This window comes from Corvus moneduloides, chromosome 13, assembly GCF_009650955.1.
Source record: "Corvus moneduloides isolate bCorMon1 chromosome 13, bCorMon1.pri, whole genome shotgun sequence".
Lineage (NCBI taxonomy): Eukaryota > Metazoa > Chordata > Aves > Passeriformes > Corvidae > Corvus > Corvus moneduloides.
Genome location: NC_045488.1, coordinates 18452744 through 18478659, shown reverse-complemented (window position 1 = coordinate 18478659; position 25916 = coordinate 18452744). Strand labels below are relative to the sequence as shown.

General features: G+C 51.9%; 1 protein-coding gene across 3 annotated transcripts in view; it reads left to right on the top strand.

The window, feature by feature from the left end:
- The window catches only part of LINGO1 (leucine rich repeat and Ig domain containing 1), a 154432-nt gene that overhangs the window by 90816 nt on the left and 37700 nt on the right, over positions 1–25916 (top strand). For 2 of the 3 annotated variants that reach the window (XM_032122792.1, XM_032122793.1), the window contains one exon: positions 4546–4631. The gene's annotated coding sequence lies outside the window, so the exon portion shown is untranslated. Of the gene's footprint in view, positions 1–142; positions 257–4545; positions 4632–25916 lie in introns of those variants that run through there. The other variant, XM_032122794.1, reaches the window with a different exon arrangement.

Genomic DNA, 25916 nt, shown 5'->3' with positions numbered 1-25916 from the left:
GCCAGCAGTGGGAATGAGCAGTCCCTCCTGGAGAGGGCAGATCCCTCGGCGCCTCTTCACACTGTCCCCTTCCTCCTGTCTTGCAGGGCTGTGTGTCTGGGGCTGAGCCAGGTGCCCCCTGCTCCGCGCTGGGTCCCATGAGACAGGCAGGACCACCCTGTCCCTCGCGCCCGGGGCCGCAGCACCCGGCTCTGCCCCCGCTGCACGGGATCCCCCGCCAGCCCCCACAGCGGAGCTGCAGAGGGCTGCTGCCACGGTAAGTCCTGGGCTTTCGCTTTCCTTTCCTGGGACACTTCCCCGGAGAAGGACGTGCTCCAGGTTGCTGCTCTTGTTGTCTCCATGTGCGTCCCCCAGCTGCAGTGGGGTCACAGCGCGGGGTGCGTGCGCAGGACTGCAAAAAAAGGCTCTGAGGGAACAGCTTATGCACCAAAAAAATTCAGGTTTCAGTCAACAGACTCAGCTCACGAATTCAGGTTGTATTTAGCAAGTGGCTTTGGCTGGGGAAAAAAAAGTGAAACACTGAAAAGTTTGATTTTGACATTTTCAAAATGAAACCTTTCAGCCATCTGTTTCAAGATGACATTTCATTTTGAATTTTTTCTAGGTTTTTTTTTTCAGTGTGGGGGGGAAGCCACCTACAAACAAAGTGAAAGCTTCACTTCAGCCCAAACAAAATGTTTCATTCAGCCCCAGATTATTACCGGGGCTTTAAAATTTGGCAAAGAAAAAAAATTACTTTGGTCATCCTGAACTACTTTCTTTTCTCTGTTTAATCACTGGGTCAAAAGACAAGTGTGTGAGGGAGTGGGAGCTGTGGGGCCCATAACACACAGTATGGGGGTTTTTGAGTGGGAGTTTGGGAAGAGCCTGTGGTGGCAGAACATGTTGTACGAATGACTTTGGTGATGGCAGGAGCCTGTGGGAGCCAATTTTAGCTACGGCAGAAAGCTTGTGCTAGAGAGGAGAGCGTGCTGTGCTGAGCCCACCTGGAGTCAGCGTCCTCCCAGGCTGTGGGAGTGGCCCCAGTGTCTGGACCTGTGCAGGTGCCAGAGGTGCATGGCAGGTCTCACCCAATGCCATTCCCTCCCTGCAGAGCAGCATCTGTGCCTGTTATCTGTTTTCTCCATCTGGTGTTTGAGAAAGTCCAGTTTGGGGAGATAAATGTGAAACAGAAGGGACCTTCTGGTCTGCCCAGAAGGTTTTTGTAGCTCTCTTTGCACAGGAGAAACCACTCTGGGGATGGAGGAGAGAAGGAAGGAACTGGGGGAGAACAAGACCCTCCCCATGGGGCTGCAGGAAGTGCACCTGGGTAGCACTTCCACCACCCAGCTCAGCTGAGACTACCCAATGAGAGAAAACAGCTGTGCTTTTCATTTACCACACCCTCTCCACCCCCAGTCTATCCCAAATGTGACCTTATCCAGTCACATAGAGCTGCTGGATGTGGAGGCAAGTGTTGGAAGGGAGCTGTGGCTGTGCTGCTGGACTCCTTGGAATGGGGCTGTGCTGCCTCATGCCCTTTGTCAGGAAGGCGGAATGGAGGGATGAATCATAGAAGAGGAATAGGAGAGCCCCAAAATCAAGCCATAAACAAAACCTGTGCAGCAACACGGGGGGCTGCAGGAAGGCATCCTGCACTGATTTCCTGGGAGGAGTGTGTGCTGCTGGCACATCCTGGCTCCCCCCAGCCTGGGCGTGCAGGACTCCCACTCCAGCAGGAAGGCTTCAAACACAGCATTCCAGGCAGGTGTCTGGGAGGGTGGTGGCACAGCAGGTGTTTGAGATCTGTTCACATGTGCTCCCATGCTTCTGTCAGCACTGGCTCCCTGCTGAAGTGTTGTAGGGTTGCTGCCTTTGTTGCAGAGGAAAAAACTGGCTGTTCAGAGATATGTGAGATCAGAAGGGATCAGGGCTGCTGCAGGTCTGAAATCAGTGTCTGCCCTTGTTTGGAGGGGAGCTAGTTGTGCCCGAACTTCTGTTGGCTGTATTAGGGGTGGCTGTGACCTCAGGGTGTGAGTGGCAATGCTGGAGAGGGTGGTAGGACCTTGTCCCTGTGGGTTTATCCCACAGGGAATCCCTCCACCCTGCTTTGGGAGGGTCTTTCCCCAGGCCCTTACTGGAAGCCACTGAAATTTCCTGAATCATGTACCTCTGGGTTTGCATTTAGTATTCCCACCTTCCATTCTCTTTCTCTGTTTTCATTTCTCCGTCTTTTCTCCCCTCCCTCCATCTTTATCAGTAGCTAATGAAACAGGCAGGGAGAAACCCGATTCGTACAGTAATTAAATTTACTTAGAGGGTATTCAGCTGGAGTAATGAGAAGTTTAATTCAATGATTAGTTTTTTCTTTCATTAATTAAAAATGGAACAACAGTGCAGTTACAGTGGGCTGCATTGATCCTCCTTGTGGAAAGCTGCTGATGGAGGAGGAGGAAGGAAAAGCTTCTCATTTTATCTTCTCTGGATGCTCTCCCCATACACAGATGCCGGTATTGTCCCCTGTTCCCAGTTGATCCCTTGCCCAGGTATCCCTGAGTGACTCGAGGTAAGGGGTGCTTGGGGTGATGATGAGGAGAGCAGTGGCACAGCCCCCCACACAGGTCCTCTCCCTGATCTGTCCCCAGCCTTTCAGTTTAAAAATGGATTTGAAATATTTGCTGTGGGTGGAAGATTGAAAAGCAGGTCCCAGCCCACAAGAAGTTTGGGGTGGGAGAGTTGTTTTCCATCCTTGCTGAACAGATTTTGATCCATTTAAATATGTTAAACTCATAAACATGTTTTTAGTCTTTTAAAATAAGTGATGTGTGAAAGCAAAAAATAAACCAAATAAGTAATTTCCCATTTCTCCAATGCCTTCTGCAGGCTCTTGAGCAATGTTAGGACCTCAGATGTCCTTTGAAGCATGATTGGGCAGGTTCTGTTCACCTAAAGTAGAGACATTTGCATGCTCCCAGTTTTGACACAGAAGGGGTTTTTTTGGTAGCTTTGGGGATTGTTGTAAGATCTGCTAATGTATGAGTTTGTAAGGAGGAGTAGACAGTAACAGGAATAACCCACCAAGGAACCATTAACTGGTGTTACAGGTCCTGTCTGTGCAGGAGCTGTGTGCATAAGGAGGCTGGGCAGGTGAGCAAGCACTGCATCCCCTCACCTGTGCCCTCGCTGCCCACGTGTCCGCCAAGGCATGCGCTTGTGTGGGGGCCCTGTGATGGTGAGAATTAGCCAAGGGCTGGGGCAGCAACACCTGGCTTTGAAGCCAGTGAGAGCCAAGAGCACTCAACACCTGTGGAAATAAGATGCTTTAGCTTTTCTTGGGTTATCTGGGGTGATAACTGCTTCAGGAAAGTTGGCGGGCAGGGGAGAGGCTCTGGGCCAGCCCAATGCTGTGTCCCTGTGCTGGGAAGACAGACAGAGTCCCACATGGGACTGGAGCCCCTCCAGCAGTGTTCATACCTCCTTGAGGCTCCTCTGTGCCCCCTGTTTGTGGAGTGGCTCGGGATTCAGAGAAATCCCTTTTTATGCCAAGAAAGGAGGAATACATCCCCCTGCTTTGACCTCATCTCCTGAAACAGCAAAAATTGTGATGGGAAATGGTTTCTGGCAGAAGAGGTGAATGTGGGGCACCTCTTTCCACACCTGCAGGAGGGTTGCAGCTGAGCTCCTCTATCTCCAGCACATGCCTCGGCTGTGGTGGCAGTGGGAGGGAGCCCCAGGTTGGCTAAATTGGGGCACCCCAGTGCTGGAAGCCTGTGCACCCCTCAGCTGGACCGAGCTCCTGGTATCTCTCAGGCCCCAGCCTGTTGTCCCCAGGACTTGTGGCAGTGTTTTGGGCTGACCCTGGCTGTGACACAGCGTCTCCAAATCCCAGTACATCTATGGGAAAGCCCTCAAGCCCCCTGGGTCTGTGGGATGCAGTGTCCCCCAGTCTGAGCCTTGTGCTTGGGGGTCCTGAGCTGCGAGAGCCTTTTACAGCTCGGTGCTTGGGTGATGTATTGCAGTTCCTGTCCTCTGTTGAAGCATTTGGCTGGGATACAGGGATGCAGCCAGGGACTGAGCTGCCTGGGGAGGCTTATGGAAGGAGGTGTAAGCCTGTGCTGGCCAGTGAGTGATATCTAGGCTCGTAGTCAGCTGCAGCACTGCCTTACAACAGTGTTTTTCCAAGGGATTTTGCATGCATGTGCTTCTTCAGAGATCACTGTAAATGATTCCCAAGTGCTCTGGCCCAAATCTGTCCTGGTAGCTGTCAGCAGATCAATGCTCTACTAAGTACAGACCTGCTCTATTTCCGTGGGAAAATGGCTCTCTTAAGCAGTTCATTTTGGGCCTTCCAGCAGCAGAGCCACTAAATTTTGGTAGTTGTGTTTTTCTGTCTGTTACAGCCTGATTTGTAACTTTTAAATATCAGCTTGGATGAAGATTAAGCTTGCCTGAGCTCAGTTTTGGGAAGGAGAGAGGGAAAAGCATTCACAGCTTTTTAATTTCTCTCCTGCTTGCCTCTGAAATGCCAGGATTAAAGCCCTGATTTTGGTTTCATTTTGCTCACAGTGCATGAGTGGAAAGCAGAGGAGAGGCCAAAGCCCAGTGCACACCTGGCATCTGATCCCCCAGCATCCTGCCTTCATCTGACCCAGGTAGGTGCACCCGAGCTCGGAGCATTGGTGTATATGACACTCACATGCATTTGTTGTGCTGAGTCCAGGGCTGGACTGGTTTCTGTTGCCAAAAGCGTGGTAAAAATGCCTTTTCCTTCCCCCTTAGTCTGGGGCGGCTTCCCAGCCCTCCTGGTGGGGGTGAGGCAGTGTAGCTTCCAGCTAGGATCTGGGGCAGGTGGGAAATGTTCAATCCATCATGCCGGCACAGGGGAGTGTTTTACCGGGGGAGAGGCCTCTAAAATGACTGTTTAGATGGTGGTACTTCTGAGAAAGGGCTTTGTGATAGGGTCGTGTTGGCTCTGCTTAGGTGGGTTTGCTCCAACTCATGTTACATCAGGGAGGGACAAACACTGCCCACATGGAGTGATTCAGCGTGGACAGCCAGACACTGCAGCTTGGGAATGCTGGGCAGGAGTAGTTTTATCTTCCAGGAGAGGGCGGGCGAGAGGGTTCTTGAAAAGCAGTGTTTTTAGAGATGTCTCTATTTGCTGTTGCACGGCTTCTGCACACTCTCCCCCAGCTCAGCCTCCTCCCAGCACTCTTGCTGGGACAGTTAAAAGAGACAAGAGCGGGTTTTGGCTTGTTCTGCACATCCCTATCCTCAGCTGAAATCTGTGAGCTGTCAGCCTGATGCAGGAGATGCGTGAGACAGCAAACATCAGAGCTGACTGGGCTGAGGCAATTTCCCAGGATGTCAGTCCTCAAGAGAGAATAAAAAGGATCTCTCAGTGAAGAGCAGAATTTGCTTTCCTAATGAAAAGAAAAAAATTAAGATGATTCAAGCATCTTTCATCTGCCACAACTGTAGGAGGGTTTGTTGAAACTGGGGATGTTGTCCAAGGTAGTAGGAGATGGAGGCATGTGCTGAGATCCCTGTTTGACAGGAGTGGTGGCACTGGGTGGGGCACTTCGACCTGGGGCAGAGCTCAGGGGCTCACTTGGAATTGCCCAGGGGAAGTGTTCCATGCCTGGTTCAGGGAAAAGAGAATCCAAACAACGATGCAGAATTCTTTCACACTCAGATACACAGTTTCTCCCTTACGTTGTTCTTTCCTCCAAGCAAAGAGCAGGCTGCATAGGCTCAACCTGATGCATGCAAAAAAGGGACCTGTCCTTACCTTGCCTCACATTCCTGTGTGAGAGGAGCTTGTGGAGAGGCATTTGCAGCTTTGCAGAGAGGTATTTGTAGCTCCTTGTTGCTGTTTCCCGTTTTATGGTAATCAGGAATGAGCCCAGATGCCCGTCCCTCCTTGCTCCCACAGGTGCTCTGTGTGGATTGGACCCTGGGAGAAGCTGTGTGTGAAGGATGCTCTGAGGAGGAGCTCCCACTGTGTCAGGGCTGACAGAGCAAGTAGAGGGACCATGGAAATAGCAGTTTTCTATCAAAATACCTTTTCAACAGCAAGCTCTGAAATGCATTTATTTTTAGTGATTTTTCTCTTAAAACAAAATTCTTCTGGGAAATGATCCTGCTGGTTAAAGTCCTCCCTGAAAATATAAGCACCAAGAGCCATCTGCTCTATGTTTGGATTTAGGTATTTTCTTCCAGAGCGCTCTTTGCAAAAACCAAAAGCTTTTCCTAAGGACAGTATTTAGAAAATGAGGTGGTTTTGGTTTTCCTTCTGCTTTTTCCTTTGAGAAAATGAGAAAAGTTATTTCCTAGAGAATTTGGTATAATGGAGGGGGGGTGTGGTCAGTTTCTCAGGCTGCTCTGTCCACTAAGTAGTGCAAGAAGAGAGCAGCCAGGCACAACTGGGGTCCCAAACACCCCACGGACTCTTGCCCTGCCCAAAAGCTTGGAGGGGAGCAGGGATCTCAGCCTGAGCATCTAGTAGGCACATAAACCCTCTCCCCAAGGAGCCTGCAAACCTTGGGCTGGATGATGTGGTCAGAGGCTTTATTTAGTTCTGAGCCTGAGTGGATTTTTAATGCATGAATTTTTAGTGTTTAAACTGAGCAGATCTTTGAGCTGCTGTGGTTTCTGAGGGATGTTTCTCTTCCTCTCTGAATGCATGTGCCATAAATGCTCCCAGAAAATCCCCCATCCTCTCTGGTGTTGCTGGCTCTGGTGATGTGGCCACAGACTTGCAGCAGGGTTTCCACTAAGCCCCTGTGGAGTGTCTTGGATTTTCAGTATTGAAAAGCAAGCTTTCAGCATCAGGGTTACATCAAAAGCATGGTGTCCCCACAAGGAGGGATATGTAGGAGTGGCAGCAGTGTTGGGGCTGCTCCCAAAGACAGTGGGGACACCAGGGCCACTCTTGTCTTAAGCTGACCCAGATGCTGTGGTTAAACAGGGTGACTGGGAGAGCTTGGGAGAGAGATAACCGGGCTGAAGGAAGAAATGTCACAGAAGGAGAGGTGTCTGTGGTCTCTTTTGGAAGGTTGGCTTCTTCACCCCAGTAGGGCCAAGGGAAGCCCTGAATTTCTGTTCTATGCCTTACCTGGTTCCCACCTGACTCTAGGGATTAAAACAGATTTCTTCTCAAACATCTCCCTCCAAGGGCTGACAAAGCTATTAAGAGATTTTTCTGTTATAAAATAATTACTAATAGTGCAAAAATGTACTAAGCCAGGCAGGGAGCCAGGCTGCCCAGCCCAAGGGTGCCGGCCCATGGGGCAAAGCTGGATGCCACCATCCATGGTCCAGCAGCTCTGCAGAGCCCACTGGTGGGATCTCATGCAGAGTGCCTAATGCTCAGGGCTTTCCAGCCTGAGCTTTGGTGGGGACCATTAGGGACTCTTTGTGGCAGGAATCTGGGCACTGTGTTTGAGACTGGGAGGCTTCTGAGGTTTTCTAGCAGTTGAGCCAGCTCTCCCTTGTCTTGGGTGGGAGATTGTATCGAGCACACACAGCTTTGGGATGTTACACCAATGTTAACCACAGGGAGGAAGCGAGAGTGGAGGTGGGTGTGCATGGCAGTTTGTTTCTTTGGGTTTATGCGCTGATATTTTCTGCTTAATTGCACCCTGACATGCACCAAGGGGCAAGGAGGGGTTTTAAAGCAGCTTACAAAAAAAAAAAAAAAATTACCTTCCATGAAATATTCAGGATGGGCTGACTGCTTTTTAAAGACTGTTCTAATTATTCCTGCAAGGCTTTTACTTCTCTTGATCTCATTGCACATGGAGAGAGGCAGCAGGAGTGCTTGTCCTGGTTAGCACTGAGGGGCTGGGATGCTTTGTATTCACTGCAGGGAGGTGCTCACTGCACTGACCCTTGGAGGTGGGCAAGTTGGGAGTCAGAGGGCTGGTTTGTTCCCATGAATATTTGCTGCTGGTGGACTGGGTGCTTGGAAGGGAATGGAGGCAGTTTAATGACGTATTAGGGTATATTAGGACCAAGAATAATGTCCCTGGTGCGCCCCACAGCACCCTCCTGGCTATGTCCTGCCTCCCCATGGCTGTGGGGAGCACGTGGCTTGCCTGTGGAGACAGGCTGCTCTGGAAGTGCTCTCCCAGTGCTGTTAGGTGTGATCCAAAATTAGCATCCCATTCACTTGCTCTTAGCTGTGTTAGCTCTTCGAGGCTAATAGGGCTTAAAAAAAAAGTCTCTTGTCACCAGAATCAGCAGCTCTGACTCAGAACATGCGGAGGGAGCAGACTTGCTGATTAAGGCAATGTTGATGTTGTAAGTGCTCACCCGGCCACAGCAGGGCCCTGGGACTTGCCTGAGAATCTCTGCCAGAGCCTGGGAGGGGTCCTTGGTTCCCATCTTGGTGCCTAAACCACCATGTGAAGAGGATGAAGGCATGAGCATCAAACCCAGCCAAACCGAGGAGCGTTCCATGTTCCACAATTAATCACTTCCACCCACACTACACCTTCTCCCTTCCTTAAATCCTCCCTTGCCTGGTTCTGGAGCAGGGAATGGAAGCAGCTCCAGTTTTATGAATCAATCAAAGACAATTCCTGCTTTTGAGGGCTGCTGATTTAGAGAGCCCTTTGCAAGCATACGTGCAGTATGATTTCTTATTGGAGCACAGCTCTGGATGAGCCTGCCAAGAGGAGCTGTTCCAGCTCCCGGCCACATCCTGGGGAGACGGCCTGAGTGGTCCTTTCATCTACAAATAAAACAAACAGGAACAAAGAAGGCAATAATATTGACTTTCATCATTGATATTTCCATTTATCTCATACAGTTACTAATAATTAGTATTTCTGTAGCTGGATGGGTATAGCTCATAATCTCACTGTTTCAGGGGAGCCTATTAATGTCCCTGCCAAAACCAGGCAAGCATAAAGCACTGGACAAGTGCCGAGGAGGGCGAGCGGGGCAGAGGGATGGGAATGGAGCAGGGCTGAACTTGGAGGGAGAGGCAAGAGGCTGTGGAGCAGGGAACAGTGGGGCAGCAGAGCTGGGGAAAGGAGACCATGGGCAGGGCCTGAGTCAGTGCTGCTGTGCCTATGGTGGGCTGGGAGAGCTGTGTGGGCTTGGTGAGGGGAGCTGGGCCTCATGGGGCCATCCACCAGCCCCTCACTGCATCCTCTGGCACAGCTGGGGCACAGCTGGTCTGTGTTTGGGAGGGAAGGGTAAGAAGGGAACTTTGTGCTGGTGGCCCTGGGGTGCAGGGTGTGCTGAGATGCAGCCCCAGTGCCCTCCCTGGGGTGTGATGTGCCCCCAAACTGTGGCAGCAACCCCCCCCCCCATGTCTGTAGCACACTGTGGGCAACCAGGGCAGGCTCCTGCTGGGTCTGTCCCCACCTGCCCCAGGGCACCTGTGTGGTTCCTGCATACATTTCCCACAGCGTGTGCAGCCTTGTTTGCTGGTGCTTCATTAGTCATTCTCTGTTCTCTTTTAAACCCCCTCATGGTGCTGTCTGCAGGTGCTTTGTGCCTATGTATTCAAGTACCTGGCCTGGGTCTCCTCTGGGATTCCAGAGGAGGTGGGACACTGAGGTTTCCACACTGGTGCTGCTGCTCTCCTGCATTACTGTGAAAGCTTTGACACACAACTGCTCTGCCAATCATCCTGGGTCAGTCTGGAGGTCCATTTCCTGCATCTGTGTTTTTAATTGTCCTGTTAAATGTGTGTCCTGACCTCTCCTGTGAGGGATGGCTTCCGGTGTGCAGCATCCAAGCATTACCAATTCCACGGGAACCGCTGTCACAACAGCCGCAGGGACCTGCAAGCAGCGAATGCAAATGCAGGGCGGTGTTTTTATTAGGATTTAAATGAGTTTAAGACTGTTCAGAATTACAATGTGATTTGAGCCAGGAGGGGCTTATAAAACTGGTATGAGTTCATATATTATACAGTAAACATGCCCCAGCCCATGGTTCCTGCTAAGCACTGTCCTCACTGAGGTAAGGAGAGCAGTGGGCAGCTGCTGGGGCTCAGCCCTGTTGCCCCAACACATTCCCATGGGGAAAGGCTGTTTGGGATGGAAGGTGGGCGGCAGTCACGGAGGTGGTTGTGCAGCAAAGCTGGACCCTGTTAACAAATCTGAGCCTGTGGTGCAGTACAGGTGTGGTCTCTGGCTGAAAGGCAGGGGTGCAGGAGGGGCTTGTGGGCATGTTTTGAGTCAAGGTTAGGCTTTATCCATTCCTCCCTTTATGGCTCCCCTATGTGAAGGTGGCAGGGATGCTTCAGTGCTGATTGTGCTGGAGCATGCTGTGCAGTGGGTTGTGGCTTCCCTGGGTGCTGGTGCAGCACAGGGTGACCCTTCCCTGGGCCAGACCCCACTCCAGCTATCTGGGAGCAGCGAGCCTTCTCCAGTTGGTCCAGGCTATGCCAGCCTGAGCTTGCACCTCCCTGGAGACCTCGCAGCATGTAGGTCACCTGCTGGTTGTACAGGCAGTGCTCATAAAGGCTTTAATGGCCGTTAATATAATCACTGGCAGGGTAGGGGTCTGTGCAGGGATGGGGGTTGTGAGAGAGCTGTACCTGTGGGCACAGGAGTCCTGGGCCTGTGACACCTGGGAGCCACCACAGTGATGGATTTCTCATCTGCTTCCTTAGCCAGAACAGAATGAAAGGGAAGCTTGAGCTATTGGCTTGGGATGTTTGTGCTTCACCTCGTTTCAGTGCTGTGCTTTTGATCTCTGAAGGATACAGCTGAATATTTGAATGAGAAATAACGTAGTTGTGTTGAAATCCTAGACAAAATGCCTTTTGTGCCTCCCTGCGTGTTTATTTGCGTAAGAAAGTGTTTTGCTGGAGAAACACGGGAAGGAGCTTGAGGGAGAGGAAGGAAGGCGGAGGTGAGAGCACTGGGGAGCTTGCAGTACAATTTCAGGACACTTAAGAGCCTCTTATTGTCAGTGGTGAGACAGCGACATCGGAGGCAGCTCAGGCAGTTGTCTGAGACAAATTGCTTCGTTTGATGGCTTTGTCGGTACCTCACTGGTTAAGTTCCTGGGTTATATATTTATTATTATATACAAAGCACAGGAGAATTACAAAAATACATACATATGTGTGCACATCTCTGGATCCATGGTTATCTCCCATAAATGACCTTGCAGGCAGGAAGTAATGTCACCAGCCTGTGTGGTGCTTCTGAGCAGCTTGGATGTTTGTTCTGTAGGTCCAGGGAGTTTGAGGGAGCCAGGCCCCTTTTGGGGCTTCTCACACCAGGAAGCGGGGCTGGCACTGTTTGCCACAGGAGGGAGCATTCCCCTCATTCCCAAAAAGGAAGGTTTCACTTGCTTTGGGAGGCACTGAGGGAAGAGCCTTTGACAGGTAACATGCTGCTAAAGAAAGCTGCTTTCCCCAGAGAGGGAAAATTGCTGCTGGTGCCTGTGGGAGAGGTGAAAGTGGAGGTGTGACAGAGAGTAGCCCTGCTGCTTTGTCCTACTTGGAGGAAAAACGGCAAACCAGGATGTACAGGCACCCTGATGAAAAGACCCGCTGGGAACATTTGGATGGCATTGGAGAGGCTCAGCTTCCCTGTCCCCGTGGAGCCCTGGCTTTGGCCAGCCCTGCAGTGCTGTCCCCAGGGTGTGGATGTGGGAAGGAGGGGTTGTGTTCAGGGCTACATTGGCTGGGAGATGTGAGCTGCATCCAGCAGCCCAGATCAAAGGGACCTCAGCCGGCCACATCCACCAGAAAGCCTTTAATGCCCAGCCCCAGAGCAGGGAGATTTACTCAGGGGACTCATTTCCTTGCCTGAACGTAAGAAAACTGTGTCAACCTGACATTCAGGAAACTTTACTTAATACCTTTTTAGTCGTTTAACAGTTTAGCTAATTGCAGTGCGCTTTTTTGGCTATTTTTATATACTTCTTTTTCATTCTTTCCAATTTTGTCCTTATCTATGCTTTGTTCTTTAAAGCCATTTCATTATGGGTGTTTATTGCCTGTGCTGGTTCTCTGGGTGGATGGGGGAAGGAGGAGGAATACCCAGCTGCACCCATGTGCCAAAGCTGTCGGTAGCTCTGGTGACACCAGCCAGTCGCAGCAGATCAGGACAAGATATCACCGAATTGTTTAGGTTGGAAAATACCTCTGAGATCATTGAGTCCAACCACTAATGCACCACTGCCAAGCCCACTGCTACACCATGTCCCCAGAGACCTGCCTCTGTTTTGCTGAATTGTTTGCTTGGGGCAGAAAAGCAGAAGAAGGATAGTTTCCCAGGGTTTCATTGTGCTGTTTTCTCTATGAAGTAATTACTGCTTTCCTTTAGAAAGAAAACTTTGGTCGGGAAGTTTCTTCACTTTTATTTTTGAGAACTGGGTAAATCCTTGGAAGTGTCCAGATGTAAAGCGAAATGTCATTTTGTTTCTCTATGTTTTAGATTCACCAGCATTTAACAGAAAGTGTTTTCTTCTGTTAAGCTAATTCTTACTGAATTGTCAAAAATATGAAAAGATAGTAATTGCAATAATTACACTAATGGTAGTGTGCTTTCACAGCCGTGGCTTTTACCAACAGCTAGTTGTGCTCATCCATTCCTCCTGTCTCCTCCTCAGTCAGACCTTTCCCCAGGCGCAGTGGGTCCCTACACAGCCCCCCATATGTGACCTTCTTGCATCCAAACTTGCAGCAGCCCTGGCCCTGTTGTATACTGAACTCACCAAGTCTTGCTGGAGCTGCCTGTGCCTGGTACTATCCAGGTAAATGATACCAGCTTGAGATTAAGCTGGACCTGCTTATGCTGGAAGCTACATGGCATCAGTACTTGCAGCCTTTGGCACCAGCCAGCTGAGCACCAGGTCTAAACCAGGCTTCTTGTTCCATTCCTGAGCAAGGCACACTCTGCCTGTGTCCCTGTGGGGTGTTAGCCCAGTGCCCAAATAGACACTTTCAGTGCTAGGAGGAGTTTGCAATCCCTGTGCAATCCTAGCTTGGCCTGTACGTGAGCACCAGCGAGGAGCAGAGCTGGGCAAAGATGTCAAGAGCTGTTACAGTGTGTGCAGGGAGCTTACATAAAAGGATCCATTTTCATTCCCCTGCTTGTCTGCTTCAGTCAAAATACAATGCCACAGCTAAGAGGGTGCAGTGTCAGGGCCGACCGCAGCGAGCTAATGCATGGCTGCTGCGGCGGGCGCTCCATTTCCCCGCACCACAGCTGTCCCGGCCCTGCCGCAGCCCCTGGAGCCCGCAGCTTGCCCTGCTGTGAATCATGGCTCCTGCGGAACTGTAGCTCCCAGGCTGCCAACCACAGCCCTGCTGGGCCCGACTCCCAGCCGGGGGAGCAGCTCTCTGGTGCTCTGCCTTCCCAGCGTGATCAGGAGCTCACGGCAGCCCAGCCGAGCCTGCTGCAGGGGCCTTGGGAGCAGCACTGTCATGTCAGGGATCTCTTCTTGCTCAGTGACACGTGTGTGCACATGGGCACACACGTACCAGAGCGCCCTTGAGGTGTCTGGCACCCAGTGTCTTCATCTCCATTATTTAGAGGCTGTGAAGAGCATCTCTGTCTGCCTGTCACTCTGTGGGCATGTTGTGGGGCCACTGGGGGATGACCACTGGCTGGAACTAGCAGGGACCTGGAGATGGTGCCTTAGGCAGAGGGGACAGTGGATGCTTGCATGCTCAGACCACTTTAGCCAGGGCAGGGTGACAGCTGTGTAGCTGAACCTGTGCTGCAAGTCCTTGGAGATGTGATGTGAGGAGATCAGCAGTGTGTAGGGATCTGTGTTTCCCTTCCTCTTCTCCAGTATGCCTTTGCCCATTCCTTGGCAGGGCTTATGTCACCTGGACCCCTTCCTGTTGAGCTGGACCCTTCATCCTAGGGACACTTGGCTTTTTTCTGCCACTGTGTTGGGTAGCAGACATGCTCTGTGTGGCTTGGAGGTGATAATGCATATGCTCATCTGCCCAGAGGCTCACAGATGCTTCGGGCAAGCCTTTGCTATTGTATTCACCACTTCTCCCTTAAAAGTCCACTGCATCTCCTCTGGAAGTCTGTGCTGAGGCTGTGTGCTTTTGGAGAGTAGTGGCTGTGCTGACTTTCCAGCAACCAGGAGGGTGTGTTTGTCTAGGAGGTGGATGGGGGTGGCTCTGCCTCCAGCAGCGCTGCTCCATGATCAGGCCCCGTGAGGGATCATCCTCTGGCCAAGGCACCATGTCTTTGTTCTCTATCTGCATATTTCTCCATAGTGAGGCCTTGGCTCCACGAGCAGAGCCTGGTACAGGAACAGGCAATATGAATCCTGAAACCTCAATGCACCGAGCAATTTTCATCAGAGGTTTTCACACCTTGCCTTTCTCTGCTCTCTTTTTTTCCCCTCATTTCTCCTCAGTTAGAAAGACATGGAAGCAGGTCTCCTGGGCTTTGCTGGGGAGCTCGCCACCACCCCTCACCTCTCATTAGCACAAGCAGAGCAGCTGATGGGGCTGTGGGGATGCAGCAGCAGCAGAGCTGCAAAACTCTTCCCAGCACTGGCTGGACTGAGGCAGGGGCCACCAGCCATCTCCCACCCCATCCCCCTGAAATGTCACTTGCTTTTAAATGCACTAGTAGTTTAAAATAAGAATAACCTGCTCCAGGGCTTCTTAAACCGTGGAATTAAATATGGTTCTGGTCTCTAGGCAGAATCTGACTCTTCAATTCTAAATCTGCTCAGCCAAGCGAAATATTGCAGGGGGAAAGAAATCAATATTTCTCAGGCCTGGCACAGAGAGGAAGCTGTCTGTGTGTGGCTGCAGGCATGCAAGTGCAGATGTGCACACACACACACGAGGCTGCGCTTGGGAGGGTGTCAGAGAAACACCACTGAGACCCAGGATGGGGAGAAGAACATGGTGTTTGCAATGCCAGTGCTGTGTGTGCTGCTCCAGGAGAGGTGTGGGGATGAGTCCATCCTACTCAGGTGTGTGACACAGCTGGGGTTCCCTCCGTGGGGTTCCCAGCACAGTCTTTTGGAGAAGGAAACACAGTTTTTCCCGTTTCAAGACATGTAATTTAGTGGCCAGGGAGAGGCTGTGAGCTTACTGCAGAGCAGGTGCGCTCTTCCTGTGCTGGTTTCTGGTACTTGGCGTGTGGAGCCGAGCTGTGCAGGAGATGGGAATAATCAGGGGTTCTAGCAGAGTGAAGGATTTTCCCAATGGCCCACAGGCCTCATCATTTAGAGGATGGAAGTGATTGAGACAGTGAATGGATGGGGTGCTTTCACTATCTACCTTGAGGACTAATCTGGCTGCACACATGCAGCACTGCGCGGTCCATGGTAGCGTATCCTGGCCATGGCTGTCCTTGTCCACGGTGTTTCTCTTGCCCAGAGGACACAGGCTGTGTGGGGAATGGCCCCTGCTGTCTGCTCTGGGAGCATTGCTGAAGATTCCCATCCTTCCCTGCAGAAGGGATGTGTTTCAGGATCAGGATGCTGTAGCTGGGGTTGCAGTTCAGGGGTAGGTGAAGCTGGTTTTGCCAGGTCTGAGTTCTCCAGGTGGTTTCTGTCCAAGCCCTCTCCTCTCTGTCACTGCTTCGCAGAGTCCTGATGTTCTCCCTCTCTGCTCCTCTGTGGTGTGTGGTGGGAGGAGGGAGCTGTGCCACCGTGTCGGGATCAGGGGTGGAGGAGGATCTCCATCTGCAGTGGGAAGGACAAATGTTATTGACCTGCTCTGGCATCTGACCAAACCACAGACACTCATCCCTCTCAAAAAGCTTCTCTGATAGCTTAATTTCTTAATTGCTGTCTGTGATCAGCATGTCAGCTCTGGCTCTCCTCCAAGATCTGTCACTTCCAGCAGGCTGGTGCTCACTGCCACCTTGCTTTGGTCACTATTTTCAGCTCACCTGAATAACTGGCTGGAGAGTCTCCCATCTCCATGCAGGCCACCTCTGCTGCTCCTGAGGACAGTGGTGAGTACTGAAGGAGTTCAAAATACAGAGGAGTGCCAGTTCAAGGCCCCAGCTCCAAGCCTGTCTTGTGCCTTGGCCAGAAAGCGAGGGTTAGAGCTGAAGTGTGTGTTCTGAGGTCCCAGACAGAGTCAAGCACAGCACTAGAAGAGGTAAAGATGCCTGGTGCTGGGCTCAGGATGGAGAGCTGGAGAGCATGGTGGGATGCCTGGGGGTGAGTGGGACCCAAAGGAGAGCTGCCCTCTGTGGGGTCTGGCACTGGGTGATGGGAATTCCCAGTGGCTCTGGCCATCCAGTTAAAGCAGTGCCATGAACACGTGCAGCAGGAGCTTACACGCTGCGGGACAGCAAGGCTCTGTATCTCAATAAGCAGCACTCCAAGGCAGACCTGAAAATAAATATTTGAAGAGGAAATAGTACTCTGTCTTCTGTTGTCTCTCCTCCTTCCCTTTCTCTCTCTCTCCTCTCCCCTTCTCCTGTCTTTCACGTGTGACTGAACATGAGAGTTCATTGTTAAAGGGGGTTTGTTTTCCTGAGGGTTTTTTCCCTTTCTCTGCTTCCCCAGGAGGAAACTCCAGGTGCTGCATTGTTAACAGCCCTATACAGCAGCAAGGGCTCTTCGTGCCGAGTTTGTCCGTGCCCAGGATGATGGGTGATTGTTTTCTTTCTCCGTGCTGTTTGTTTGTCATGATAAAACACAAGTAGACAGCTCTTCCTTTTCCCGGGAACAGATATGATGGGATCAAGCTGCCTGAAGTCTGTAAGTGTGGTTCAGCCCAACACTGCAATAGGTTTCCTCATTCTTAGCAGGTCAGTTGTGCTATGAGGGATACTGCTCCTGGTCCCTGTTCTTGGTGGGAAAGGTTAAAATTGGGCCAGAGAGGAGGCAGCTGGCCTTGTACCTTCCTGGAAAAAGAGGAGTAAGGGACTGATAAGCTGTGGATAGATGCGAAGGTCAGGGCTTGTAGCACTGCCTGTACTTCATGTCAGACAGAAGGTGAGCTACTGAGGCAGAGGTGGGAAGATCAGCCTGCTGCTGGCTGCTGGGCCACCAGAGAGAGAGGGGAGCCTGTGCCGGCATGGTGTGCACCCTATGTCAGTTGTATGGGGCTGTCAGTGGAAGTTGGGGTGTTGCGTGCAGAAGTTGATCCTGGAAAAGCGAATGCAGAGTCAGCCCACGGGCTCTGCAATCTCCCACTCTGCGTCTGAGGATCTGTGGGCTGGGAAAGGAGCACTGGCATCATCTAGAGCCCTCCTCCGAGCGTGAAGGGAAGTGTTAGGAGAAATCAACTGTAAAAGTAGAGGTGCAGAGTGGTAGTGAGAAGGGAATGGGGAAGGGAAAGGCTCCAAAGAGGAAATGGGACTAAAAAACTCAGAGGTGGTTTAAGGATATCTGAGATGTCACAGGCAAGGGAGATGGGCCGGGGAAGATGTAACTTTGAGAGAAGCCTTCTCAGACTGGCTGCAAATGTTTGCTAAGCTTCTCGGCTATATTTAGCAGGCTCCATGCCCTTTGGAGCGTTCTCCAGGCAGATGGCGGAGGAGTGGTTTGCCAAATGGTGGAAGCTGTGTCGGAAGGGGGTGCCCGGCATTCGGGGAAAGAAGTTTAATGTCAGCTTCGCCCTTTCCGCAGCAAAGCCAAGTGGTTCGCTTTGCTGCCCGCTGGACAGAGCTGCCAGATGGCCAAATATTTGCTTACAAATTAGCAATGGGAAACAGGCGATGCAAAGCCCTAAACTGAAGAAAGCCAGGGCCTGGATTGGGCTCTTCCTCCTATGCAGGACGGCCTCTGTAGAGCAGGGTTGGGTGGATCCGCTGCCGGGGCAGCACAAGGAGATCTTAAAGCCAATGAGCCTGGGTTCGGCACTGTCATCTCTCCCCTCCTCACTGGCACGGTCACGGGCCATTACTCAGGCATGTGCAGCCTCTGGCTGTGTTTGCTTTAAACCAATATGCAGAGAAAACAGCTTTTCTCTCTAGGTAAAAAAAAATGCTGCTTGGTCTTGTATCTGTGCAGCATCTCGCTGAATAGGATATGACTGGAATGAAATTTCCAGGCACTAATGCAATAGAAGTACTTGTAATTTGTGTGTGTGCCTGTGTGGGCACAGGCAGTGTACCTGATCTTGTGCTGAGCAGCATTCCGTATGGTCCTGCCCTTCTGGAGCTCACCTGTGAAATGGCTTCATGGCTCATTTGGGGTGTCTCTGCATCACACTTGAGCTAGGCCTCTGTGCCAGCAGGGAATTAAAGCCTGAGAAATGCCAAAAGATTTTGAGGTTGAGGGAGGTGGACAGGGACCACAAGGATGTGCACAGAGACTCTCACCAAGGTAGTGCTAATGCTGCCTCTTGCAAGTCCTCCCAAATCACAGGACTGTCCAGCTCCCTGCTCTCTGCACGCCTTCACTCCAGAGGCATAAAATCATTTTAAAAACAGGTAAATTTTAAAATATTGGCTTTGCTTTATTTGCTGCCTGGAGTTGGAGCTGGGTGTTTGCACGTTCCTCAGCGTTCCTGCGCAGGCGGGAGTGCTGGCCTCTTTCCTCTTCCTTCGGTTTCTTATGAAAGCCAAGCTTCCTGTGTCTTAACTTGACTCCAGGGGCTGGGGCTTGGAGAAGCTCTACCTCTGTAATGCTGGCAATAAAATCATAAGTGCTGGCTACGCTGCTGTAAAACTTTTATTGCTGTGGGAAGAGGAGCAGCGAGTCCTCCCTCTCTTCCTTCTCTCCTTCCATGCTGCTTCCCAGCTCAGGCTCTGCTTGCCCTCCAGGGCTCTGAGCCTTTGTGCCAGGCAGCACTGAGCACATCCCCTTTCCCTCTGCTCCTGCTCCCTTTGAGCCCCTCCCTGTCCTGCATCCCTGTGGCTGGTCTTCTGCTGCTCTGGCCTTGCTGTTCCCCATGGCAGGTGTGCTCCTGCCCCCATCCTTGTCCCTGCGATGCTGTGTGGCTGCTCAGCTGCACCTCAGCTCTGTTTGTGGCGTGATCCGAAGGAGAGGAGCCGTAATAGCTCCCTGTGTAGTGAGGCCATCCGTGCATTTTGCATTTCATGGCGACTGGAAGCATCGTCTGCCTTCCCACACCATCCCTTATGTATTTATAGATCACAGCGGCATTATCTGTGTGGATGCAGATAGTGCATGACGGTTTTCTATAAATACAAATGCTCCGTAATTATCGTTAGAACTATTTAGCCCAATTCAAAGGTAGATTAAATAATGAATGTGTGTGTGATATGCCTGTCGACATCAACAAATGGAAAGAGACATCTCTGGATGCATATCTGGAGGTTTCCCTGATGAAGGAGTTGGGGGAGGAGAGCAGGGAGGGAGCTGAGCTGAGTGTTGCTGGAAGTGCCTCTTTCTCAGGGGTTCAGGCAGTGCCGTGGAGACTGATGGCCACTCTCAGCTCCATGATGGCTCTTGGGGCCAGTGGTTCAGGAGGCAGTGTGCCAAGGGATGGACAAGGAGGATCAGCACACACAGAAGCCATTGGTATTCACACCTACCCATGGCTCTGCATCTTTGCCCTCCACTTTCACTGCTCTTGGGAGCAAGGGGAGGTAATTTCAGGCTAGACTGCTAATGGAGAGCCGCGGAAGGTGTGTGATAAGGCTCCCCAAGGCCTCTGGCCCCTTGCTTCCTGTGGTAATTGATTTCCTCTGAGGCCATGCATGCCCTGGCATGTTTCCCTTCCTGCCGGTCTCTTGCTGGCCACAAGCTGGTCCACAGCAGAGCCCTGTGGGGACACTGGCTCTCTCCCCTCTTTTGGCTCCTGCCGCCCCTTGGAGAAAGGAAGGGAGGAGCTTTAGTGCACTTGTGCAGGACCAGTCTCCTGCGTGGTTCTTGCTGAGGATGGATGTGGCTTTATTAGCATCCCAAAGGGGTGCAGCACGGCAGGACTGACATGCTTGGGAAGAGCAGTGGCGTTTAATGGAGAGGATGGATGTGTGGGAGCCCCTAAACACTGTGTGTGCCCCAGGAGGGGAGTTCGCAAAGCCGATGGAAGGACGAGGAACAGTCAGCACTGCCTTTGACATAGGAACTTCTATCTCCTTCGCCTTTTTCCTCTCCCAGGTGCAGTGAAGCCTCAGGTCACAGGTCACAGCTCTGTTAGCTCCTGTGTGGCTGTGCTGGGTCTCAGCTCTGCCCTGGTTCCATGTCACATCGTGGGCTGCTCCCCAGCCCCGGGGCCAGCAGCGTTGGGAGCATCAAGGGAAGCGGGGCTGGGAGGAAGGGCTCCATCACAGTAACTAATAACTGTGTGCTGACAAATTGAATTATACCTTTTCCAGTTGCCTGCACTATTGATCAGAGAAAAGGTTTGTGTTTTTGTTAGGCTATTTTTTTTTCTTTTTCCTTTTAAGTTACAGTTGCAATGTCCTGGGGGCTTATAATGAACTAAATAAGGTCAGGTTAGCAGAAGAATCAAATATGCTCTGGCAGCAGAAGCGTGGGCTTTTCCTGGTGACTCTGAGTGGAGAGGAAAGCAGCAGCAGCTCCTGCTCTTCCATGCCTTGGTGCATGGGGGTGTCCTGCCCCAGCCTCTTGCTCCCTGGAGGGCTGCTTGGAAAAGGGGTGATGTGGGTGGCTGTGCTTGGCCTGATCCTGAGCCGCGTGGCAGGAGCTGGCGGGGAACTGGGGCTCACCAGGTCTGTGTGTCACCAGCCCCAGGTTGTGCCAAACTGTGCTGCCCTGGCAGCTCGAGTGGCTCCTGCCCTGCCTTGGGGGGGGCTGCGAGAGAAGCAGGAGATGCACGGTGGGACACAAGGAGCCACGATGTGGCCAGGCACAGCACTTGCCCAGGAGCTCTCTGTGGGGTCCCTGCCTGGGGAAGCTGATGGTGTTTGGTTCTTTGCTCCAGAGCCAAGATCCTGCTGTGAACTCAATTTAAAGCTGTGTTGGGGAAAGGGGGATAAATTACCCAGATGAAAAGGATGAGTAAAAAATCCATGTGCAGAGAAATGCCAGCCCACCTGTAAAAGGCTTTATTGAACTTGGACGTGTGACCTTGGCAGCAGAAGCTGCAGGGAAAGGGGAACACTCCCTGGTGTCCTCCTTTGTGTCTCCACTCCTGGGCTGGGACCGGAGCAGGACAGGGCTATTGCAGGAGCGAGCAGAGGGTTGAGGTAACCTGTCGATGCCAGGACAGAGGTGAGGCTGGAAGCTGCTCTCAGGTGAAGGTTTGCAGAGGTAGCAGTGTCTGCCTCGGAGGGAAGGGCAGCTGCAGGTCCAGCAAGTGTCTCCAGCAGCTCATGTGTCCCATGCTCTGTTTAACCTGCTGCTCCCAAAGGCAAGTCCAGGGGATGTGTAGTGCTGTGGCCAGCTCCCCAGCCCTGGGGCTGTGCTCAGGCTCTCAGTGAACAGTAGAAGTAGGGACATTCACATCTTGTTTTTGTGTAACTCTGTTTACAAAGACCTCGATTGAAATGTCGGCTGCCCCAGGGTGGATCTGGATTCTCTCCAGAGTTGTCTGTGTGCTGGCAGAGCTGCCGTGCTCCACACAGCGGGTTTTCCCACTTTGCACACGAGTCCTCTCCCTGGTGACCCAGGAGCCCCAGGCTTTGGAAGCAAAGGTTCTGTCAGGGCCAGTTCCCAACCTGCCCCATGTCCCTCCTGCTCCCCGGGACTCTCTTCTCTACTGGCACTCCCCATACAAAATTCACCGATTACAGGCAGGGACCAACAAGCTGTAATCACTTGTCTCAGTGTATTGGGCCTTAGTGGAGGGAGAGTGGCTGGAAAGCTGGTTCCCATCCTCCTTGGTGTCCCCCAGGACCTGCCAAGGTGTGACCAGCAGCTGGGGATACTCTCTGGACACAGACCTCATGTTTCTGTTTTTAATTGCAGCCTTCCTCCTCCTGCACTGCCTTGCTTGAGAGTCCGGCTGCATCAGTATGGGATTAACATTCCTGGCACAGCATAACTCCATCACCATTTCTATTAAACTCATTTGCTATCTAAAGGAATTCATTTTCCACTTTGTTTGCCCATGAGAAAAAAAAAAAAAGCCCTCCGAGATGAGGCCCCAGTGTTTGAGAAGGTGGTGGGGGGAGCTGGGTGCCACATGCCCTCCTTCAGCTGGGAGAAGGGATGGCATTCCCACCATCCATACAAGATACCCACCTCTATGCTTCCAGCATGCTCTTGGAGGGAGGAGCTGCCCATTGCTGGCACCAGGGCTAGTGCTTGCTTTCTGAAACAAATTACACTGTTTCACCCTAGGATGAGTCTTTGTAAAATCAGATTCTCCCCTTTCCATCAGGGATATCCCTGGACTCCAGGGAACTCTACCCCCTTCTAAAAATCAGGTTTCATTGGAGTCTACAGCAAGTTCAGGGATGGTAGAGACATGCTCGATTCTCTCTGCCTGCTCCTTCATCTCCTCATGTGCCACGTCATTCAGTCAGTTGCTTTGCAACAGGCTCAGGAGCTGGATTCCTGCCCCTGCCTGGGATTTGGGGCCAGTCTGTGTACTTGGGTGCTTGAGGGAGGAGGAAAACAAGGGTACAGGGGTGCCAGAGGGAGCAGCATGTGTGTCTGTAGCATGTGAGGAAACCTCTTATGTGTGGGCATCCCCCCCAGGAATTGTGGGACTCCTGTTGGCAGCCCTCCTATGGATTATCACGGCCAGTATGGGCTCCTTCTGCCCAGAAAAAGGAGGGAGATGCTCTACAGCCCTCTGTGTCTCTGCTTTCAAGGTCGGAGGCTGCTGATAATTGATCTACAGCCTCACTATAAATCTGGTGCTGAGGGAAACCTTCCCTGCTGCCTCTAAACAGCAGCATCCATCCTGCACAGCTTGGCCAGCCCAGCCCAGCCCAGCCACCCGCAAGGGAAGGGGGGTTTTAATCACTCCCTGCCTCTGCTGGGCAGCATTTGGGTTTGCAGCTGGCCTTGCTGGCTCCCAGCTCTGCCACACCCCCTGTGCTGCGTCTGGAGGTTTCTCGTGGGGTCAGTGAACCCCTGCCAGGGTCTGCAGCAGCAGGGCAGGAGAGTAGAGGAACTGACATGGGATCTGGGGAGCAACTGCTGGGGCCAAGTGGTGGCGCTAGCAAGTTTGGGATATCCAGCATGGCTTTGAATGTCCCACAGGACCCAGTGTTCAGGGTAATTTCCCAGCAGAGGGGAAATCTGGCTCCAGGGCAGGCAGAGGAGGAGTTGGAATCCAGCTTCCTGGGGAGCCATGTGTTGTGGGGGAAGAAGGAAGGTGGTGATGGAGGCCACCAGCTATGGAGCACTGGGCTACTCTCCTCACCTCGTGCCCACCAGCTGGATGTCAGGCTGGTCTCTGGATGTGATCCCTCTGCCTGATGGACTGCTGTGGTCAGAGCCATCAAGGCTGCTGTTGGTATGAGAGCTCCTGGGCGTAGATCACAAATTGAATTGGAGCCCCTGGAAAATGACAGCCCTTTGTAAATGCTGAATGTTTCCCTTCATCATCATCATTTGCAGCTAAACTGCAGCTCTGTCAGGGATCACAGCAGTTTTCAGCCCAGAGCTGAGCTGGTTTTGCTCACCTGCTGTGGGCAAAGATCTGCTGTCCCTGTCCCTTCCCATGGGATCAGCCCTGTTCCCAGGGTATATCCTGCTTCATCCAGAGAGAAAGCAGTTTCCCTCCCACAAATCTTTTCTCAGTGGCTGGTGCTAATGGAGAAGTAATCAAGCAGATTTAACCCTCCTGCTACCTGTGACTCTCCTGCAAAGCTCATTCATGAGCCAGCTCAGGTTGTGCTAATTACCGTAACCAGCAGGCCGGTGAGAGCACCAGGAGTTAACTAACACTCAATTAACCCCTGGTTGCTCGTGATGATTTCCCCTGTTCACAGCAGCCATCAGAAAGTCAACAAGGAAACAGTGGCAGGCAGGAGGCAGATGAGCGTCTTGTATAGCTGGGGAGGTGACAACCTTCCTGTGTGGCTCGGAAGCCACAAAGTCAAGGGAGCCCAGGCCGCACAACTGAGCTCTTCAGCTGCTCTTGCCTGGTGATTTGGGGCACCTTGGAGCCCCTCTTTGAGTCAGGAGCATCAGGTCCCAGCTGCCTCTCCATCCCTGGAAGCGCTCAGCCAGATGGATGCAGGGAGCATCCAGCCCTGGTGCAAGGGACCAGAGCAGGTGGGATGGAGATACCAGGAGGGGTTGAGGTGATCAGGAAGGTCCTTCACCAGGAGCACAGACCCCATCCCATGGGTCTCTGGGAGCTTTTGATGTATCTCATACTAGTCAACCTGCAGGCTCCCAAGACACTTTGGTTGCAGGGCTCAGATGTGTGAGGGTTGGAGCCACCCCAGCCCCTTGCACCCCACAGGCTGCAGAGGGGCTAGATTCCTGAGCTGCTGCCCAGAATGTGCCCTGCAGTTGCTATGGTGACATTGCCATTTCTTACCTCACTGGGGGGAAAAAAGCCTCCAAACATTTAATTCTGCAGCCCACCTGGGAGCCTTTTAAACTCCCTGTTCGGTGTTTGACATGTAATAATTTTTCTGCTTTTAAGATTATCCTAAAATGCTCATTCTCTTTCTCCCTCTCAAAATCTCAGCAGTGGAGCCTCAGAAAGAAATCAGCATAAAAAATACCAATACAAGTTTCAAATGCCAATTTGTCACCATCACTGGGAACAGGCAGTGACAGGCACCAGGGAAGGAGACACAGCAGAGTGAGTCAGGGCTGACAGTGCTGGCATGCTCCAGCCACTGCTGACCGGCTCCTGTGGGAAATGCCAGGTGGAGAGCTGAGCCCACGGATGAGAGGGGAGAGGAGGTGGTGGGTGGAAGCGAGGAATTTGGGGAGGAGAGCTGGTCCTGGCTGGTAGCAAGGAGGGCTTTGATCTGCTGCCCCACATACGCAGTGGTACCGTTGCTCAAGAGAGTCATCAACGCAAGAAGGAAAAGAAGATAGAACCTCCCCTAAGAAACCGAATTAAGATTTGGCTCAATTCCCCAGGTCTGCCTCGTGCTCCCAGGTGACCTGGGATCTCCCCAGATTTCCCGGATGGTGCGGGGGAGCAGAGCCCAGCCCTGCCAGGCGCCCAACCTTGACGTGCAAATAAATATAGTCAAAACTGTCAGGCGCCGGGTGCTGCGGTGCCAGGAGGCACTTGGGTACCACCAGCGGGACCCCGTCATATGTCTGTTCATGCTTGGGTATCCACACACCTTCCCAAGCAGATGGTCTGCTCCACAGCACTGGGATCCAGCAAGCCTGTGGAGCAATTTAATCTCCAGAAATAATTTAATATGGTTTCCTCCAGAGTATGGTGGTTTGGGGTTTTTTTCCCTGACCAGCTATAGAATAATTTAATCCTGCCTTCTGTGTGAAGGTCTATTTTGAGCTTGCCACCTGCAGAGTGTTTTAATCCCACAACTCACAAAGTAATTCAATCCTCTCCCTTGGTGAGTAATTTAATCCTCTAATTCCAGGGTAATTTAATCCCCTCCCTGGGGAATAATGGAATAATTTGATCCTCTGTTTCCAGAGTAATATGATCCTCTACCTGAGAAGCTCAAAACTTCAAACCAGTCACCTGCCTATCTGCAGTCACTGCCATCCCTGCAAAACACTCCCTGCCAGGTGGGAATCTGGGAGTTCTTCCAATAAATCCATCCCCATACTGGCCAGCGTAATCCATGCAGGTCCAGAATGGGCAAAACCATTTGGCACTGCCTGACCCTGGGGCACTTGAGCCTGGATGCGTGTGATCGCTTCATTTAAGTTCCTCAACCAATTAATCCATTTGCTGATGAAATAGTTTTCATCTGGGTCGGTGCTGTGGTTGTTAAAGCAGGGCAGCCTTTGCCCCCACTCTGGGGGGCTGCTGGCATGAGGGGAGGGCTCCTGTGGGCTTGTTTTGGTCCAAGTGTTCAGTTCTACATGTAAATATATATCTATACATACACACACACACATTTATATATGGATTGTCTTCCCATTTACCTGGAAGGGTAGTGCTGTGTCCCCTCACACAGCGTTATCTCCACCAGGACTGGTCATTGAAATGTGTTAACCCCAGGTGCCAT